Here is an 11,663-nt window from a genome sequence, read left to right as displayed (position 1 = left end):
CACACACACACACACACACACACACACGAACATTACTCAGGCATGAGAAGAAGGAAATCCTATTATGACAACATACAAACTATAGAACAATTGGGCATCATGCTAAACGAAGTAAACCATGCACCCAAAGACAAATACTGCATGATCTTATTAATATATGACTCTTAAATGTCAAATTCATAGCAGCAGAAAGTAGAATAGAACAGTCATTGTCAATGTTACAAGGGCAGCATGGGGCAATGTGATGAGATGTTGATGAAAAAGTACAAACTCGGTCTTTGGATAAGTTCTGGAGACCTGGAGCACAGCATGGTAACCACAGGTAACGATCTCCATGCTTGGAATTTTCAGTGAGAGCAGACCTTCCATCATCCTCACATACAGAAAAATGTATTCATTAGTTGATAATTTCACAACACAAATCCATATCAAATACGTTTTCTATTTGCCAATTATACAAGTAAAAGGCACTTTTTCTTAAGTGAGAACAAGTCACAATAACTACCTATAACAAATATTTATTACTTGATTGTTCTGTTCCCCCTCCACTCCCACTCTGTCCCTACTCCATATAGTATATGTATGTGCATGTGTGTGAAGGCCAGAGGCTGGCTTTGGGTGTCCTCTTGCTTTTCACTTTTTTTTTGCTTTTGTTGTTGTTGTTTTGAAATAGGGTCTCTCACTGAACTTAGACCCCATTGATTGGCCAGAATAAATGACCAATGTGCTCTGGAGATCTGCCTGTCTCCTCCCCCAACCTTGCTCTCAGCATCAGGGTTACAGATGTGTGCCACTAAACACATCTAGTGTGTGCTAGGGGTCTAAAATCATGCCCCAGCACTATACTTGGGTATTTTATGTTGGAACCATCTCTCCAACTCCTCTTTGTGCCACCCTTAATTTGGGTTCTGGCAAATCCATCTGATTGGTAGAAATATGACTTTGTGCCTACTCTAGTTGCTTGGAATACAGCAGTGATGGCAGCAGAGCTGCATAGTGGAGTCTTGTAGATGAATGTGATAAGGTAGTTCCACCCTAGCTCCGGATTGAGTATAATAAAGGGTTCTTTATTTAGAGGTAGACTCAGATCAACAGTGCTCTGCATGAGCGGGGAACAGGAACTGAATCCAACAGCCAAAAGAGAGAGCGAGTCTGCCCAAGCTTTATGTCTGCATTTATAGAACAAGAGACCATGCCCAAGTGGCCTGGTATCTTAAAGGCTATTGGCTGAAGGAGTTCCCACAGCAGAGTCTGTAATAAATTCCACCAGCAGTGATAGAGGTTCCTATATAAAACACCTAAGTATGGTGCTGGGGACATGATTTTAGATCCCTAACACACATGTAAGGCCGGGTGTGGTAGCATACATCTGTAACTCCAGTCCTGGGAGTAAGATTGAGGGAGGAAACAGGAAGATCTCCAGAGTATGTTGATTATTCAGTCTGGCCAATTAATGGGGTCTAAGTTCAGTGAAACTAACTCTCTCTGTCCCCTCTCCCCCCTCTCTCTCTCACACACACACATGTGCACATGCACACACATTTACATGTACTAAAAAAATTTAAGGAAAAAAAGAGTGGTACAAAGGAATCAAGCTAACTTAGAACTCATGATGGCAGAGACCAGCAGAGAGTCTAGGGTAGGAGGGTGGATGTGGCAAGAACAATGGTTTACCCAAACTTCCTATGGAAAAATCTCAAAGGACCTCCAGCTTCTGCCAGTTTGACAACACTACTTCTTAAATCTTCATATTGATTTTATGGCTATGGGATTGGCCAGTAATGAATTATCCCTTTTGTTCATAAGTGAATGATCTTTCAGGAGTCATTTGCAAACCATAATTATAATGGGCATGCTACCATTTATTGGAAAGCTACTATATTACAAACATTAAAGAAAATACTGCTCCTAAAATCATAACTGCAAGGCAGGTATGATTAATCTTGTTTTATAGGAAAAGAAAAAAAATACCAAAGAATTTTAAAAACATACCTAAGGTTGTGTGGTCAGTAAATGTCAGACTCCAACACATCTGCCTCAGATCTTTCCACAAGTTTATGCCTGGTTCCTCATTCTAGACACATTTCTAATCACCAAGCAACATACCTGGATCCCTTTGGACTCAACAAGTTTGGGGTGGGGCCTGTGCCCATGCATGTGGAGGCCAGAAGTTGGTATGTGGTAACTTCCTCAATCACTCTCTATTTTATGTTTTGATAGAGGGCTTTTCACTCAACCTGGAGCTCTTCATTGTCTGGCTGACCATCAAGTCTCTTCCATGATCTTCCTGTCTCCGCCTATCAAATGTGGGGTTACAGACTCACACTGCCATGACCATCTTCTAACTGGGTTCTGGGAAATCTCAACTACTCTTGTCCAGCAAGCACTTTACCCACAGAGCTATCTATCTCCCAAGCTTCTGCTCTCACACTCTTGGGTTTGAAGATTTCGTCTCTGGCATTGCTCTACCATACCTTCAGTACAGATTTACCAGGGATAATATATCACTTATTTATTCTGAGCAAAAGCAAGCAAACAAACAAGTACCAGAAGAACGGGCCCAGTGGCTTTAAGACTAATTGCTACACAGTCCATTGCTCTGTGCATTTGCTGGTTTTTTTATGCTTTTTTTTTTACCCTTTTCTTTTTTTTTCTGAGAGACACTTTTTTCTTAGATTCTTTTTAACAAAATTTCTATCAAAATAATCTAAGTGGTGATTGATTGACCAAACAATAAATAACTATTTTGTTAATAGTGTCTGTAAGAATTTAGTCAAAAGCTACTAGCACCAACTTCCCAGAAGGGGGTGGTATTACTCCACTATGCCTTTGTTTATGGTAACTGAGGGGAAAGTAGAAAGTTTCAAAAAGGAAACTGTGTTTTGGTGTAGGAACAGGGTTATCATAATGCCATAAAAATAATTCTAGATACAAGGACAGACAGAAACCAAGACTAGGTACAAAACTATCATTTATCACACAGAAGAGGATGCAAGAGTTATCAACAAGACCCCCTGATTGTGGGGACACCCCAGTCTAGTTGAGGAAGTGAGTACATGCACAAGCAGTTGTAAGAGTAATCAGACAGTGTGCCAGCCTGGGCAGGACTTCTTTCATTCACACACGCTACACCTTCAGGCTCCTCAACCTAGGGTCACCCAAGTGACCTACTCCTTTGCCCCTTTTGATGGTTTTCATTTAAAGTCTTGTGTGTATATGAGTGTTTTACTTGCATGTGTGTCTCTGCACTGGGTGCAGGCAGGGCCCATAGAGGCCAGAGGAAGGTGACAGATTCCTTGGAACTGTGAGCCACTGTGTGGGTGCTGGGAATCAAACCCCGTCCTCTGGAAGAACAGCCAGAGAGTAACTACTGAGTCATCCCTCCAGACCCCTATTCCACCTCCCTGACCCAGCCTGCCACCTTCACCTCTCTCACAGCCCCATCCCAAATCCTTTTTCTCAGGGAGGTCTGTATGGACCACTCTAATGTGGTCCAGCAAACCTTTCTTCACCCTGTACTCTCATTCTCCCTGCCTTGGTGCTTCTTTCCCATGAAAACTGTCATCCTCTAATTCATTTGTTAACATTGTCTGTTGCCACCAGCACCTAAGTAAGTTCCAGGGAGGCTCTGATTCCCGTGTATTATGCTCACTGATACACCGCCCCCCACCCCGTACCCAAGCTAGTTCTTTCCACATTAAACACTTCTAAAATGTTAAAGTTATTTATAGGAGGTGGTGTGTGTAGTTCATGTGAAGGTCTGAGGATGACCTGGTGAAAGTCAACTCTCACCATTAGGATCTGGGAAGAGAACTCAGGTCGTCAGGCCGGGCAGCAGGAGCCTTTATTCAAAGAGACATCTCGCCAACTACCTCCCCACTACCCAACTGACTTATAAAAGAAGGAGAAAGGAAAGTGTCGTGATGGTCTAAAACCCCTTAAAGGGTGGTGAGGATTTTATTAGACAGAGAAGAGACACCAGGGTTAACGTGATCTGTGAGGCACAGAGGCATGAGAGAAATAGAAACGAGAGAGAGAGAGAGAGAGAGAGAGAGAGAGAGAGAGAGAGAGAGAGAGAGAGAGAGAGAGAGAGAGAGAGAGATGTAATAATTTCCAGTATGGCAGACAAGAACTATGTAGGTCAGGCCTACAGCTAGAAATATTCCTTCTACAATTCTTTCACTTGTGCCTGGGATTATTCTGCCTGTCTCTCTAAATAATGCCCTTCTCATATATGATAATGATGCAATTAATAATGATGATGCTTCCATTGAAGAGTATTAGAGAAAACCTACAAATCATGTATCTGGTCCAGAGAAAGTACTTAAAAACAGAAGTTATTCTAGGACTATCACACACACGGGGCACTTGTCAAGCAAGTGAGTTGAAGTGTTTAGCAAATGAATTTTAAGTCACTTGACTTCTTCTATAAAGGGTAGAGAAGGTGGTTCTGAAGCGTAAGGCCTTCAGGGGTTCTAAATGTTGGGACTAATTGAGTCCTGCCCTTCAGCTGCTCTTCCCTGCTAGAGCCTTCTAATTGAAGTTACTAGAAGCTGTGCCCAGCCTAGAGGATCAGAGGATGGGATTTTCACCTGTTGGCCATTGACTGCAGGGCATTTAAGCCTCCATGGTGCTATTAAAGAGGGGCTTTTGTACCAGCAATTGGAGGTCTGGTGTGTCGGTCTGTCTCTGCGTGTGTTTCCTCAACCTCCAGCCCCTTGCCTGAAACTCAGGAACTGGGTTCTAACACATAGAGCGCAGAAGGGGTGGGGCGCGGTGCACAGCACTAAAGATGAGTGTGTTTATAGAGTGACTTTGCACCGCTGGGGGATTATGCAGATACTAACCCTTGTCTACATAGAGACAACGTCAATATCATCAGCCTATCATTTCTGCTAATAAAGTAGGAGACTTCTGCTTCTGTAGGATTAAGCTGCTATTTGAAGCTCCCAAGTCTGATAAGTGACTAATACAGAATTCATAGTCAGGACTTCAGATTCCAAACGTGGCCTTTTTTTTTTTGGTGTGTGTGTGTATGGGATTTGAACCCACACAATTATAGTGATGATTGGCTCAACCGATTGAAAATGAACCAGTTTGCTTAACCCCTCAGCAAAGCTGAGATAAGGCGAACTGGAGAACTGAAGCGTGTCTCTCAAACCATTTTCCGCCAGCTTTGCCTCTTCACAGTCTTTGTCCTCCCAGAATTAAACCTCTCCAAGTGGAAACAGCACTTGAGGGTAAATACCTTGAAAATTCTCATTATTTCTCTTTCACTGAAGGAGTTCTTCTTAGCCACCAAAAGACTGAAAGAAAAATGAAGTTAAATGATCACAACATTTGGGGCATACAAATAAATAAATACATGTTGAGATTATGAGTTTATTGTTACAAACAGGATTAATGGAACTAGAGATAAAGTAGAAAAAATTGAAGTGTTAGGAAAACTATTAGGGTACTGGAGAGATGGTTCAGTGTTTAAGAGCATTTGCTATTCCTGCAAAGAGCTGGTGTTCCATTTCCTGCACCAGCATGGCAGATAAGACCTGTCTGTAACTCAAGTTCCAGAGGAACTGACATTCTCTTCAATCTCTATGGGCATGTCACGCACCTGGTGCCATACATACAAGCAGGCAAAACACTCATACACACAATAATAATAATAATAATAATAATAATAATAATAATAATAATAATAATTTTTTAAAGACTTGGCATGACAGTTTTAAAGAGGAACAGAGGAGTATGTTTGAAAGTGAATCAGTTAAATGCAGATTAAATGGAGACAATGTGTGAGCTATAACTACCGTACAAACAAACTATTTGGGGGACTATTAAATGGGCTTTATAATACAGAGCTTCTTAAAGTGTGGCTCCTAACTGAATGTAGGGTTAGGATTGGAGGTGAGTACCACCATGCTCAGATGGTGTGGATGTTAGGATCCAAATTCAGTGTCTCACGCTTGCTTAGAAAAGAACTTTACTAGGTGAGATACCCAGTCTCTTTGATATCTGTCTCTTAAAGATATCTTCTTAGATATCTCTTCTTAGAATGCTTGACTAAATATGTTCTCATTATTTTATAGAAGTGCTTGTAGCTAATTATTTTTTAATTTAAAAATGTTTATCTTACTTTATATTGTAGATATTTTGCCTATCTATATGTATGTGCACCATGTGCATGTCTGTTGGGCTCCCTGGAACTAGGGTTATGAATGGTTGTGAGCCACGCTATGGGTGCTGGGAGCTGAACCTGGGTTCTCTACAGGAGCAACAAGTGTTTAGCCTCTGAGCCAGCTGCAATTACTTTTAGTTCAGCTTTTTTGCTTTGTTTTGCTGATTTTCTTTTTTCTTTTTCTTTTTCATAACAGGGTTTCTTTGTGTTGCTTTGACTGTCCTAGAAATAGCTATGTACACCAGGCTGGCCTCAAATTTGAAAAGATCTTCCTGCCTCTACCTCCCAAGTGCTGAGATTAAAGGTGTGTTCCAATGCTGCCCTCGGTTTTATTTTTTGAGACAGTCTCATATGTAGCCATAGCTGGTCTGGAGTTCACTATGTGAAAGAGGCTGGCCTCAGACCTGCAGTAATCTACCTACCTCTGCCTTCTAAATCCTGGGCTCAGAGGTGTGAGTCAGCATGCCTAGCCTGGAGCTTGTCTTTTAGGAAGAAATGGCGAAGTTCTAACCCGTGGTAGTAACTAGCCAACAGATCATTCTGTAGTTGCCACATTGTATACAGTACTATATACAGTGTCATGAAGAAAATAAAATTTTGGTTTTTTAAATTTTTAAAATTTCTGGAGGTACTTTCAAACACAGGTCAAATGGATAAAATAGCAAAACGGCCTTCATGTGTCTCTCATCCAGTTTCAACAATGACAAAACTGTGGCCAATGTTCTCCCATTTTGTCACTGTCTACATCCCTCCTGCTGTTTTACTTAATGCAAATTTTAGTCACCATACCATTTTATCCATAAATATTTCAAGGTACACCTACAAAAGAGAAGGATTTTGAACCAGACTTTAAAAAAGATCATAAATTTAAATTTTTTCTATGTCAGCAAATAATGTCATTGTTCAAATTTTAAGGTCTTATAATAACATTATAATTTTCTTCAAATATATCAAGCAGTGTCTTTACAAGCCATAAAAATGACACTATCATCTGATTATTTATGGTTGACCAACGTAAAGCTTAGGGATATAAAAGCATCTGCTCCACTTGCTTTCTTAAGAAGAAGTAGAAACATTTTCAGAAACAGAAGGCAGGAACACTTGCGATGGGTAGCTGACTGACGTGGACGGTGGATTTGGAGGACAGGATTCTAATGCAGCACACAGTGGAAAATCCTGATAGACATGCGTAAGATGATCCCCAGTAACCCCATAAAGATTTCTTATGCTCTGTGATGCATCAAAATTTGAAAAGAGAGGCATTTAAGAGCCTGTGAAGAAAGGCTGCCAGAGAAACATCAAACGTCCAGTTTTGTTTATGTGGGTTGTGATCTATATTATGACCAACAGAGGGCAGCAATGTGACAGGCACAACACAACCCAGCCCTTTTCATTGAGCTCAAACATCTCAGCAGGCCTCTCTCTGACTGCTCCAAAAGTGAAATTGGAAGCATCAGGGAAATAAAGATGCCTCTAGGATACTGTTTCTCAAAGTATGTCTCATCTCACCTTCAGTTTATTGTGGTGTGGAAGCTGTGTTAAAATGGTCACTTTTGATGTCACAGTGTGAGTAAAGAATGTAAAATTCTCAGTAAAGTTGATTACATGTTAAAATAATATTTTTAGTTGGTTAGATAACATCAATCAATCTCTCTCTCTCTCTCTCTCTCTCTCTCTCTCTCTCTCTCTCTCACACACACACACACACACACACACACACACACACACACACTTCTTGTTTGTGTAGCCTACACTGATTGGCCTTGAACTCATAATCCTTCTGCCTCAGCCACTTGAATGTTGATTAACAGCTGTGAACCATACTCAAATCCCCTAACCCTTTTTTATATTGTAAAACCGTGGCTATTACAGCAATTTAAATTTATATATGTGGCTTTTATCTGTCGGCACATTTGTGGCTATCACTTTATCTTTATTGGACATCTCTTCACTGAAGACGACAGATAGGACTTGTTACTCCAGCCTGGCCAGATACTAGTTCATGGGCTTAAAACACAGGAAGAAGACAGCACACTTCTGCTCCTTTTAGATCCTCAAGTGGACACAGAGACGAGGCGTTGCACTGTCTTGCTTCAAGCACATCCCTAGGATAGAATAAATGGAGAGAAATTTAGACCAAATCAAAACAGAGAAGTAACATCATGATGATGCTGATTCATGAAGTAAAGCCATGCTTATACTTGGTTCTACGTTTTCACTGTTCAGTTGTAACTAGCTAACACTGTTTTGTATGAGAAATGTTGAGTGGAATCTCTGTCTGCTGCAACGAAACAGTCCCTAACTAACAATCTTGGCATTAGTGAAATGACAAACAAATAATTAAAAACAAAGGTGGAGGGGCTGGGGAAATGGCTTGGTTGGTAAAGCTTGTCAAGCAAGCATGAGGATGAGAGTTTAGATCTCCAGTATCTGGGTAAATAGACCTCACTAAGCAGCACAGGCCTGTAATCCCAGTGTATCAAGGCAGAGACAGCTCGCTGCCTGGCCAGCCAAGGAAAAGCAATGAGTTCTAGGTCCAGCGAGAGGTTCCATCCCCCTCAAATAAGGTGGCAAACAACTGAAGAAAGCATCCTGATGCCACCCTCTGGCTTCCACAGGCACCCACACATACACGCATGCACACCTGCATGCGCACACACACATGAACACACAATACACACATGTGCTGCACACAAAATAAATAAAGAACTCGTTGTTCAAGGTAGTAAAAGCTGAGTAAGTAAGGATACATTAACATGATATTTGGTGATAAAAAGAATGAAAAGTCTTGGGTAGACCTCGAATATTCTCTCTGCCTAGTTTCCATGGCTTGGGATCAACAAGTATTTCTTTATCTCTCTCACTCAAGAGGATTAATTTTCAGGGTTTCTCTTATCTTAAAAGAAGGATTTCTTGAAGTAACCAAAGTATCAAAGTGCTGAGTGCTTGCACTATGTTAACAAAAGCTGAGACGAGACTGTGAAACCGTGAGAACACACAAGGAAAAGGCTAGTGCTTTCCTGGAGGTAGGGAGTAAACAAAAGAAAACTGAGAGTGGTCTCAGTTTTCTAACTTGGGATCCTTAGACTATAGAGGAATTGACACACAGTGTGAGCAGGTGTCTGGTTTTAGACTCATACGTTTATTTCTGTGTTCTCCTAGTGGATGAGGACACTCCCAGAGCTATTACTTTCCAGTTTTTCTACCCACAATACACCTTCCTGAAGCCCTGAGCCCCTGAAACTTACCAGTCAAGAACTGAATACCAGTCTTGACCCCACTTGCTGTGGATGCACTTCAAGATCTCCCAGAATGCCCAGCTCCTGCTCCACTCAGAGCAGCTGAACGCAAGGCAGCAGCATGTTTGAGTGCCCAGCAAGTATCCAGCAGGGATTAAGCAGTCTCCTTTGTAGCACAGCCTGCAGTTGGGTGTCTGTGTGTGAAAACAGAAACTCATCCTCCTCTACCATGCATTCATCTTCCTCCTTCCGTTTTCTATGGATCATCAGTTCTTCTCAAGTTCTTCTCAGTTGGAAGACTGTTGCCTGTAACTGATGTGGGAAGTTCTTCTGTCTATGTGTTGCTTTTATTGGTTAATGAATACGTCTGCTTTGGCCAGTGGCTTAGCAGAATAGAACTAGGTGGAAAAACTAAACTAAATGCTGGGAGAAAGAAGGCAGAATCAGTGAGAAGCCATGTAGCTGCTGCTAGGAACAGACACCTCCACTGGAGCCTGCTGAGACTTTGCAGGTAGGCCATGACCTCATGGTGATGCACAGATTAATGGAGATGGGTTAGTTTAGGATATACGAGCAAGCTAGAAATATACTTAAGCTATTGGCCAAACAGTATTGTATACAATATTGTTTCTGTGTGATTATTTTGGGTCTGAGCTGCCGGGAACGAACAAGCGGCCTCTGAATACATGTAACCTCTAGTCCAGCAATGGAAATGGTTACCCTGTCCCTGGTGTGCCTTAGCGTACAACTCTCATTTCCCACAACAGTGCTGCAGGCCAGCCAGTTCCCCGTGTTTCCTCCTCAAAACCTACCCTCCTTCTCTGGTTATCACAGCTTCCAAACATTAAGCACTGGCTCCTGAGCTATCTCAGTGTCAGTCTGGTTTAGTACGCTTGTCTAATCCTGATTATGCTGGTTAGTTGTTTTCTTCAACTTGACACAAGGGTCATCTGGTAAGAGGGAACTTCAGCTGAGAAAATGTCTCCATTAGATTGGGTCTATGGGCAAGTCTGTGGACATTTTCTTGATAAATGATTGATATAAGAGTATCTCATCTATGATGGGCAGTACCATCCCTGGGCAGGTGGTCCTGGGGTGTATAAGAAAGCAGGTTGAGCAAGCCATGGGGAGTGAGCCAGTGTGTGCCAGTCCTCCATGGTCTTTGATGCTTCAGTTCATGCTTCCACATTCCTGCCTTGAGTTTCTGCCCTGACTTCACTCACTGATGGACTGTGACCTGGAGTTGTAAAATTAAATAATTCCTTTTCTCTCCCAAGTTGCTTTTTATTATGCTGTTTCTCACAGCAACAGAAAGCAAACTATGACTCTGGTCCTTTCTGCCTGAGTCAGTGAGCTTATATATGAAGAGAGATTCTAGCTCACTAACAATCACAAAAATGAATGAGATATTGTCCATATACCATATAGAATTATTAAAGATTCAAAAGATACAAAACCTTGGAAAACATAACATTGCTCCATTTTTTATGCACTACTGGTGTAATCAAATTGGTCTGACTGACCTTTCTAAAGAACAGTTTGACGTCAGTGTCTTTACCACCAAATAAATTACCCAGAAATTAGATATTTCCTCATTTATAAAAGAAAGATATTTTCTCTGCTGTGAAAAATTTATAAAGATACAATGTCACACTGAAATTGGAAGGCAGACTAAATAACTACAAATTATGATAAAATATATAGTATTATGCAAACATTAAAAGGAGGAATAGATATGAATTTACATACATGGAAAGATATCTCTCATGTTGTTAAGTGAAAAAGAAACCAAGGTATAGAACATCATCATACAGTGTCTACATTGGCATGAAATTATATTGACATATGTATACACAAACATTTATGTTTTGAAAGAGATATAAAAGGCATTTATGAAAATGTTCTTTAAAAATGTGATTTGGAAAAAATTTAATCACGACAATGTAAAATGTATTCGAAAAATAGAGAAGCAGATATGCAAAAGCATTTCTTAGGTATGTGAGACTAAGCCACCCAAATTAAATAGGATCAGAATGACTAAACCTTTAAGATTGCTATGTAGGAAAAATACTGTAAGCATCATTGAAAGGCAAATGAAAACCAGAAAAATATTTACTAATACACACAAGAGAGGCTTACTATTACTATTCAAAGGGTGCCCAGAAAAGGACTAAAGAAAAGCAAACCAAAATTAATGGTTAAGCAACAAAAAAGACAATTAACAAAGGACAGACTATAAGTGGTCAGAA

This window comes from Microtus ochrogaster, chromosome 1 (assembly GCF_000317375.1).
Source record: "Microtus ochrogaster isolate Prairie Vole_2 chromosome 1, MicOch1.0, whole genome shotgun sequence".
NCBI classification, from domain to species: domain Eukaryota; kingdom Metazoa; phylum Chordata; class Mammalia; order Rodentia; family Cricetidae; genus Microtus; species Microtus ochrogaster.
The sequence above is the reverse complement of the archived record's forward strand: the minus strand, read 5'-3'. Positions refer to the sequence as shown.